Genomic DNA, 8,934 nt, shown 5'->3' on the forward strand with positions numbered 1-8,934 from the left:
CCAAGCAAAAGAGTCCGCTCCCGGACTTGGGAAACAAATGAAGATGGAAGGGGGAGGGGACTTTAGAGTCCAAGAAAGAAATAATAAATTCTTACTTATAGAACTGCTTAGGCAAGTCTAAAGCACTTTATTTTAGGCAGCCCTGCGAGGAAGGTAACAGTTATTCCTTCCCCCCATCTTACAAAGATCTTTCAGTAACTTTCTTTGATCTCGGTAGCAATGGAAGCCAGAATTTTTGACGCCAATCCTAAATTCTGTCCTCTACACCACACTGCCCATTAATATTCTGTTTTTATTCCCATGTAATCCTCAATCCTAACTTAACCGATTTTCAGGAGGTTCTGGAGAAAGAGGTGCTGATTGCTGAATATAGAATCAATACTCTAGTTCAAATCCCATCTTGGGGATTTACTACATGGACGATCATGGATCCTGAACATGTAAAAAGAGGAAATTAGGCTAGGTGATTTCTAAAATCTTTTCAGCTCTAAAACTATGTCTATTCTTATTCTCAGTCTCCTGGCCCTGAATCATTTAACCATCTCCTTTTAAACTAAAGTGTGAAATAAGCTCCAGCAAGTCAACAATAGAGTTGGCCCCCATCCTTTTCTTCCTTTTCTCTTCCAATCTTTTCTTCCTTCCTTCTTTTTTCCCTCCTTCCTCTTTTCCTTCCTTTCTCTCCTTCCTTTTCGACTCCTCCTTGCTTCCTTCTTTCTTTTCCTTCCTTTGTTCCTCCCTTCCTTTTTTCAAAAGTGCAGTAACGATAGTTCCTGAGGCTTCAATTTGGTCTCTCCTTGGTGCAAACAACGCAAAAGTACTAAGATTCTTACTAATCCATCAGGGACAAAAATTTCCTTGCCTATTTACCCTATCAGCTCCTTACCCTACAATATCTCCATTAGAGAGTGGTACAAAGGGAAATGAAAGGTGGCTTCCCTGATGTTTAAGCTAATCTTGAACAACCAACAACTTTCCTGGACCTCTGTATTTTCATGTGTAAAATAAGGAAATTGGACTTGACTGATCTCGAGGGTCATTTCTAGCTCAAATTCAGGATAAGGGCCTTATTCTTCTCTTCTCTAGGCTAGATTCTACTTTCTGCCAAAAAAAAACAAGATCATAGAGTTGGAGCTGGAAGGGATTTCAGAGGCCATCTAATCTAACACCTTCATTTTGCCAACAAGACAACGGAAACCCAGAAAGGTTAAATTACTTGCTCAACCTAGTTAATAGCTAAGCCTCCTGCCTACAAATCCAGTACTCCCTCCACTATATCAAACTATTTGGGTAATCCCACAAATAACATTAAAGTCATCACCTAATCCTGTTTTATTCTTGATTTGTTATCTTTCAAGAATAAAGGCCAGAAAATTGAGGAGTTTAGGGCGAAATTATGATAAAAGGTCCATAAATGGAGCCATAAGTTGAATTACTGATGCTGTCATTTTTATGAGAAAAAAAGAAGAAAAATCATTTTATGAGAAAACTGCTTTTTATGCAGTATCTTGTTGCTATTCTTGTTTGTCCTTCATTCTCAAAAAGGACCATGTTATCAGGGAAGTGATGCCATGATACAGTATCTATTATCAATCAATTAAGTATTTATAAAGCACTTACTATGTGCCAGGCACTGTGTTTGGCCCTGAAATATAAATACAAAAAGTTAGAAGCAAGTTTAGATCTTAGGAACAGACTACCTGCCTTCAATCTTATAGGAGTGATGACATTTATGTAAAAATCTTAGGCAGAATATAAAAATGGAAAGGTGCCTACAAAGTACCATGGAAAATTTGATGAAGAGACCATTTTTAGATGAGTGGGTCAAGAATGACAGGAAAGAAAGGCAACACCTGATTTAGACCCTGGAAGATGGGAGGATTTTAAACAACTGAGAATTGGGGGTTAGAGAAGTTGTAGTATGTAAATTCAATGAATGTCATGAATACAAATGAGCAGAGATAGAAAAGAACAGGACTAGAACAGGAGCGTAAGAATCATCCACTTAGCTGCAATATAGAGTATAAGAATTGAACTAGAGTGAAATGATGCTTAAAAATAAAAGTTGCTACCAGATTGAAAAAGGCCATGGAGTTCTAGGATTAGGAGTTCAATTTTTATTATGTAGGACAAAAGAAGCCATTAAAGGGATATTTGCTGGAAGTGAGAACATACCCCAACTTTGAGACATAGTATATCTTTTTCTGAATAGCATTTTACAACTATCTAGGACAAGATAACTTTTTCCTGCTTAACATGCTTCTATATCTAAATATATACACTGTAAGGCTCAAGATGATACCCCCAACAAATACCCCCAGAAACACAACCCACCAAGACTCAGTCTTCTTGGGCAGTGGAAAGTGCATTATCAAGATGAATCAATTATTCAACAAGTATCTTTTTAAGTGCATTTATGCTCTAGTCACTGTATCAGGAACTGGGATATTAACGATGATAGGATGATAGATAGATAGATAGATAGATAGATCGATCTCACGTGATTATTATTTCATTTGATCCTCCTGACAGTCCTATGAAGCAGATAAATACAAAATAAAAATGGAGATTAGGCTAGATGATCTCTGCTGTCCCTTCTGTAAATTACTATTCTGTGCTCTATAAATAGTTGAATATATTTCTAACCTGGATAGATGAAAAAAAAAAGGTATTAGCTACTCATTATCTATATTTGAATAGCTCATAGAATTTCAGTGTTGTAAAGAAACTCTTTGGTCATCTAGTCTATTAGTGTTAAACTCAAACAAAATGATGATCCCTATGGGTCCCATATTGACTTTGAAAACCACTTATTAGCTTTATGATCGATTGTATTTTTATTATTTTCTAAATAGTTCCCAATTCCATTTTAGTCTACTTAGGCAGGCATTCAGGAGAATTGCCAGTTGGTTATTTTTGACACTTCTGATCTAATTTATTAATTTTACAAATATGGAAAATGAAGTCTAGAGGAGAGTTTGACTTTGTTAAAATTGCACAACTATCTGCTTGGAAACTACATACTAAATCATCTTAATTAGAAAGCCATGCTTTCCATTATATCCTATTGTCCAATACAAGGAAGAGCAAAAGAGACGTAGGGGAATTTAAGGGACTTTAAAACAAAATTCATTGACTTTTTCCTGGATATAATATTTGCCTTTAGTTTGTTTTGTTTTGTTTTTTCCTAAGACTCTCAAAGATGTTATATTGGTCATGATCAAATATTTACTAAGCATAACTTTATCTCTTCCCTCCCCCCCAACCTTTCCCTATAGTACACACATTCTTTGAACTATGTTTTATTCCTGGTGGGAAGAACAAGTGTAATTACAAAGACTTATTAGATATGGTTCCTACCTTCAAGGGATTGCCGTTCAGTTGGGGATTCAGTACACATATGCAAAAATATAAATATAAATATGAAATATCATATGACAAATGACAAATGAATTGTGTCAACCAAGTATTTTTGGTCACTGCCTTCCCACCAATGAGCTAGAAAGGACACAACAATACACTGTGAAAACCTGACTAGTATGTTATAATTGCAGTGCTAGTTCCTCATTTTGAAAACTGTCAAGCTTAAAATGATTCTATTCTATTCAACAAACACAAAAGGAAAATATCAAAGTACATCAACAAGAATCCTTTTGATCCATCCAAGGCAAGAACTTGTCTAGTGTGTTTAAAAAAAAAAAAAGATAAAAATGAAGTGACTTTCCTTAATTATTTGTATTAAAGTCAGAAGTATAATGTTTCAGGACAGCTAAATGGTGCAGTAGACAGAGTGCCAGGTATGAAATCAAGAGGATCTGAGTTCAAATCCAGTCTCAAAATTTTACCAGCGTTGTGACCATGGGTAATTAAGCCTGTTTGCTTCCATTCCTAGAGAGCTGGTGAAGGAAATGGCAAATCACTCCAGTATCTTTGCCAAGAAAAATCCAAATGGGGTCACAGAGTATTGGACACAATTGAAATGACTCAACAAACAACACAACTATTTTAAGAAGAGGCATAATGAAAATATGTCCACACACTTGTCTCCCTGCTTCTAAAGCTCTCCAAGTCATGATATTGTGGACATAGGCAAGCAGCATAAGCATATGTTACTCAGAAAAATTTTCAAGCTGCCAAAGGAGATGAGATTAACCGGGACCAAGAGCCTATTCCAGAAATTTCAAGATTCTGGGTGGATGGCTGTAGGGGGGAAGTCCCAGTCCTATAAAGCTGCCAATAAAGATGCTCTCCCCCTTTACAGAAATGCTGTATAACACATTGTAACAATTTAGCCACAATGTGGGGTAGATTGGCCTGGGAGTCAAAGGAACTGGACTTTGGTTAAGGCTTTAGCACCGTCATGAACTATGTGACCTTGAGCAGTCCCTTTTTTCCTCTAAGTCTCAGCATCCTCCTCCACAAAGTGAAGGAGCTAGACAAGATGACCTTGAAGGTCCCTTCCACCTCTTAAAATTCTTTTAATTAATGAGTACACTTTATCATATGACCAGAGCAGTATTCAATGGAAAAGAATCCCTGAACTGGTCAATTTGGGAGTTTCTCTTCTTTTAAATTTAGTTGATGATAATATTGACCCATATTTAATATACCTCTGAAAACAAGGACAGGCAGCAAGGCACAGTAGGTGTAGAAAACTGGTTTTGAAGATGAGAAGAATTGGGTTCAATCTCAAGTAGGAGTATGTAAGCCCTTTTCCCCCAGCTATGTGACCGTGCTTGCCTCAGTTTCCTCATCTGTAAAATAATTAGAGAAGGAAATGGCAAATCATGTCAGCATCTTTGGAAAAAAAAATCAATGGGTTCATGAGGAGTTGGACAACAAAACTATATCTCCTTCCTCTTGACATCCCTGACAGATTATCTAATCATTCTGTTTCGGTATTTCCTCCTGAGGCAGAAATTTCAGTAAAGAACTCTAAGTCTTAGACAGTATTTACTAATATAGACCCCAAATTGGTCCCAATTCTGCCCCTGCCTCATGGTCCAACCCTCTTCCATAGAATAGTTTTTCCCATAGGTGACACCAGCTGTCATGTCTCCCTTAAGATTTCCCTTTATGTTATCTACTCATCCTAGTTTCTACCAACATTCTTCATATGATATGTTAGCCAGATCACTCAGCTTCTTGGTGTTCTTACTCCTTAAAATCTAGTGCCTTAAACTGAACATAACATTGCAGGAATAGTTTGACAGTTTAAAGTGAGGCTATTACATCCCTTGTTCTGGATTCTATACTTCTATAAATGTTATGAGAAATTGCTTTGGTTTATTTGACAGCTATGTTACATTGCTGATTAGTATTGAATTTTCAGCAAAATAAAGTCTCTAGGTCTTTTTTTTTTCAATATCAACTACATTTAAGTTGTTTCCTCCATATGTAGGATATTATATAGTTGATTTCTTTGAATTCAGGCATAGGGATTTATATTTTTTCTTATGAAATTTCATTTCTAAATACTATTATTCATAGATGACAATTGTATCAAAAGAAGTCTTAATGGAATCCATAATCATTTGGAAAAGAATGGCCTCAACTCTATGCTAGAAAATCAAATTGGATGAAAAGCACAATCTGCCAAAATTACACTATCCATGCTATTGGAAGGATAACTTAAGGTTTTTTATCCATACATATATGTTGGATAGGACTTCAGATGCATAATGAACTGAGAAACTAAACAGAAAAAAAGAAAGGTAGATAGATAGATAAAGATAGAGATATATCACATCTTTAAGAGCACATTGATTGAGCCTTTCAAATTATTTCCAAAATTTCAAAATTGAAATGGACCTTGGAGACTATAAATGTGTATCATTTTTAGAGTTCAGACGATCTCTGCCACAAAAAGCCCCATCTGCTTTCTTCCTATGAAACATCTTCATCAACAAAGAAGACTGAAAATGCAGATGATCCAAAAGGCAATGGAAAAATTCATGGTGAGTTGTGAGTGAGCATATTATCAATATGTGTGAGAGAATTGGTGTAAAAGCCATCATTTAGGACAAGTATGACCAGAAAAGGAAGGGGATTAGTCATTTACCAAGTAGAAAGAATAGAGATAAACAACCTTAGTAAACCAAGGGGAAGCCTCCAGTATGTAATCCAGATCTTCTAAGGATCACACAGGATGACTTGTAGATGAGTTATAATTTACACTAGGGAAGGGAATATTCACTTGATAAGATTGTGGATTCACTAAAGTACATAAATTTCATTTTGGTGGTTTCAACCTGTCATTTCAACTAGTTGAGAACTTTGAATCTTGTCTTTAAAGTTTTAGGCACAACTATCCCCAACTCTGCTTTACATTATCTGCAGTTTTAATAAGCAGCATTAATTCTCTATCTTTATTTTAAATTATTGATTCATGACATTCATAAAACATCATCATTTTGAATTGCTGATTAAAAAGTTGAATGGAAAATGGCCAAGTAGAGAACACTGCAGCATACAATAAGAGAGACCTCCCTTCAGACTGCTATCTTTGGATTAACAGATATCTTCTGGGTCTTATTCAACCATAGGAATCTTTCTCTAACATATTCACAAAGATATTGTGAAAGATTGTTAATATCTTACCAAAATCAAAATACACTGTCTCCTGATTTGTCAGTCTAGAAAGTACCAAAAAAAAAAAAAAAAAAAAAAGAATAACTTGAAATGACTTGTTCTTAGTGAATCTACAATGGTTCTTAAAGATCACCTCTTCTTTTCTCTATGTGCTCACAAACCATCTATTTTAATCATTCAATTTAGAATTTTGATTATCCTTGATTATGCTGTTGCCTTGCTGTGTGATTTTGGGGCAAATCATTGAACCAATCTACTTCTCAGGTTCTCAATCAAACAAATGTAAAATAGCATCTATCCTTCTCAACCTAATATTAAGAGTAGAATGGAAGAATAATTGAGACATAAACGTGCTTTGATTTTTCTAAGGAAAAAATGATATAAGAAAATAAAATGTTATTTTCAGTAGGTATGGTGAACATTGATACTTCTCTTATTGCCCTCTCAAAGGTGTAATTATAATAGATTCTATATCAATATAAAGCCAGAAGGAAGAATTTTGAGGGTCTCTATAAGATGATTCATTTCCTTTTCTCTATGGTGACACAACTGACCTTCAAATGGTTTTGCTTTATAGTCTCTATCCCAAGGGCTAAATTAAAATGTTCACAAAATGGCCAAAGTTTTATTTCTGTCTTTCAAATGCAATCTTCTGAACTACACAAAGCATTCCTATAACTAGAGAGGCAATAATATGGTAAAAAGAGACTCAGGTTTCAGTCCAGAAAATGTGGAGATCACCATTTTCCATGTTTGTTATTGAGATCTGTTTTGTCTTCTCTGGATTTTAGTTGCCTTATTTACAAAATGAGGATAACAATGCCAGTATTTCTTTCTTTGGGGATTGGTGCTATATAAATGGGAGAAATGGTTATTTCTCTGGAATGAGTATCCTTGAGCATAGGCTCCCACTTCCTGACCTGAACTCTTCCATTTGAGCAGCTGTGCTGCCTCAGGAGTGCTCTGAAGAGCTTCTTTATTTTTATATTTGAAAAGGTAAACACTTCAAATGCCACATTATAAGGAATAGTTAAACAAGCAGAACATTAGAAATTGAAATTCTTGGATTAAATAGATGGCTTTACCAGAGAGAATCTTTCTGAAACTGGAAATCAATAGCTGGGATAGATAACTTGGACAAGTGACTAACAGAAAGCCTAACAATTCTTTTGTTATGCTTATGCTTAAAAGGTACAATCATAAAAGAAAGATAAATAATTTACTTTCATATAAAGTAATATGATTAGAAAAAATGAGGTGACATAAGGAGAGGAATAGATAGGCAGAAAAATATAGAAAAACACCCCTAATACATAGAATGATCAGTGCCTTTACAACATATGAAAGAAGTTCCAGGCTGTGATTTTGAGGCATAGAGAACAGTTATTGGCAGCTTTGCCAATTGTGGGTCCAATGAGCTCTAGCCCATTCATTCTTCATCAGTGCCTGAGTGGCCCTGTTATTCAGGGCCTCTGGGGTACAGAGATTCAGCATTTCAGTCATGAATGGGGAAGCTTCTCTTGACTGAGTCCTCTCTGCCAAGAGCAGGAAACCTTCTTTGTTCACTTCCTTGGGTGTGTAGTTCTCAAGTCTTATCTCCTAGAATTTGTAACCAGAACGCAGGCCTCCCGAGCTGGAATCCAGAAAACACTGATAGCAAATGCCAGGCACAACTGGGTGGATTCTTGATAATGTGTTTCTGACTAAGAGAAAACACCCAAAACCCATGGAAAAATCTATCAGAAATAAGTTAAATTGTTTGAAGGGAGTCTTTCTTTTTTTCTTTCTTTTAAATTTTATTTTTCCCAGTTACATGTAAAGAATCTTTTTTTTTTTTTTTTTGGTTATATATGTACATTCATTTTAAAAAACTTATTTCCTTATGAATCATGTTGGGAGAGAAAAATCAGAACAAAAGGAAAAAACCACAAAAGGAAAAAAAAAAAAAAAACAGAAGTAAACACAGCATATGTTGATTTACATTCAGTATCCATAGTTCTCTCTCTGGATGCAAATGGTGTTCATAGTTTATTGACATTGCCTTGGATCACTGAACTGCTGAGAACCAAGTCTGTCATAGGTGATCATCGCACAATCTTGCTGTTACTGTGTACAATGTATTCCTGGTTCTTCTGCTTCTTTCATTTGGCTTCAAATCATGCAAATCTTTCCAGGCCTTTCCAAAGTTAGCTTATTCATCATTTTTTATAGAACAATAATATTCCATTATTTTCATATGCTACAATTTGTTCAGCCATTCCCCAATTGATGGAAAATACTCACTCATTTTTCAATTCTTTGCTACCACAAAAAGAACTACCAACATTTTTACACATGTGAGTCCTT

The sequence above is a fragment of the Antechinus flavipes genome, chromosome 3 (genome assembly GCF_016432865.1).
Source record: "Antechinus flavipes isolate AdamAnt ecotype Samford, QLD, Australia chromosome 3, AdamAnt_v2, whole genome shotgun sequence".
NCBI classification, from domain to species: domain Eukaryota; kingdom Metazoa; phylum Chordata; class Mammalia; order Dasyuromorphia; family Dasyuridae; genus Antechinus; species Antechinus flavipes.